Raw genomic sequence first — 1417 nt, forward strand, 5'->3', positions numbered from 1 at the left:
AAAGAGTGAGAGCTATGTTATCAGCGCTGCAGAGAAGGTTGTGCTGCTCACAAAGGGCATGCAAGGAAATGGGCCACGAGCCCTGCCTTGCAACGGGCTCCCTGCACAACCCTGGTAGGCTCAGGGCAAGCAAAGTTTGCTCTTCAGCAAACCCCCACTGCTGCTCCACAGAGCACCCAAGGGAGAGATGCAATCTGAGAAGGGTTGTCGAGCCCCCCCGCCCCGAGAGCCCAGCAGCCCTTGGCTCACTCCCCAGGACGCTGTGTGCACTCCTCTGCCGACCCCCCACCCTGCCGGGGCTCAGCCTGCAGCGCAGCTCATCCCAGTCACGGCCCTCGCCTGATTTAACCATCCATCGCTGGCAGGGAAGTGATGAGGAATGAGCCAGCTGTGCTTTGGATGAGCTTTAGGGCTGTTTCCAACCACGGCGGAGCTTCACATGTGGGTTAGCAGTGGAAGAGGGACAGGAGCTTCGGGAAAAAGCCTGCCCTGTCCTGCAGCCAGTGTCCCACAGGGGGGAATACCCAAGGACCAGCCAAGCATGCAAGAGGCTCCTCTGAATCTCACAGCCCTGCTCAGTTCAGGGATTCAATCCCTGAGCTGTGGTTACCAGCACAGAGCTCCAATCCCTCCCAGAGATGCTTCCTCCGCCTCCTCTGCAATGTCACGTGTGCCTGAAGTCCCTGCTCCAGAAAGGCCTTTCCTGTCTCCACCACCGGGTATTTCTCACACTCCCCAACACCTAATCAGCATTCCTCTCCACAGCCGCCGCTGAACCATCTTTGATAGGACAGCTCCTCTCCACTGCAAATCGCTACTCCGTCGCATCCCTTGGGTGGCTGGGCTGGAGCTGCAGGAGACCCGTGGGCAGGGGCAAGGCTCTGGCAAACCTCTGTGTGCTGCAGCAGCCTGTTTCTCTGGTACGGGCAAGGCTCCAGGCCTGTTAGCCCCCTTGAATCCCTTGAGAAGACTCCACAGGGATCTCTGTCTCCCCATGGCCTCTGCAGACCCTCTAGCATTGCTCCTGATGATGGAAACGGGCTGATGTCCCTTCCCATGGACACTGTCCCCACTGGAGGCAGGTTCTCAGCCCTGTGGCCAGCTCCACAGAGCTGGCAGGTAGCCCAGCCCCCTTCCCAAGCGCAGGCTCTGCTTTCAAAGCAGCGATGCTCCATACCTACAAAGAGAACGAGGCAGGGGCCCTCATTCAGCTGCACAGCGTTGGAGTCCGTCAGCTCCAGCACAGGCTTGGGATGCCAGGGGAACTCGCGGCATTCGATGTCGTTCAGCACCTCCACCCGCCCCTGCCGCGTGATCACGTCTCCCTTGGAGTCCAGGACGATGAGAGTCGGGATGCCTGCGACAGAAGAAAAACAGGGGGGCTCAGCCAAAGCGTGAACTGGCCAGGGAACGGGCG

At 59.8% G+C, this 1417-nt stretch overlaps 1 protein-coding gene across 1 annotated transcript in view; it reads right to left on the minus strand.

Annotated features, from left to right (window-relative positions):
• The window catches only part of NXN (nucleoredoxin), a 15959-nt gene that overhangs the window by 4241 nt on the left and 10301 nt on the right, over window positions 1-1417 (minus strand). The gene's annotated exons all lie outside the window — the stretch shown is intronic.

This window comes from Egretta garzetta, unplaced genomic scaffold (assembly GCF_000687185.1).
Source record: "Egretta garzetta isolate BGI_Z169 unplaced genomic scaffold, ASM68718v1 scaffold112, whole genome shotgun sequence".
Taxonomy (NCBI): domain Eukaryota; kingdom Metazoa; phylum Chordata; class Aves; order Pelecaniformes; family Ardeidae; genus Egretta; species Egretta garzetta.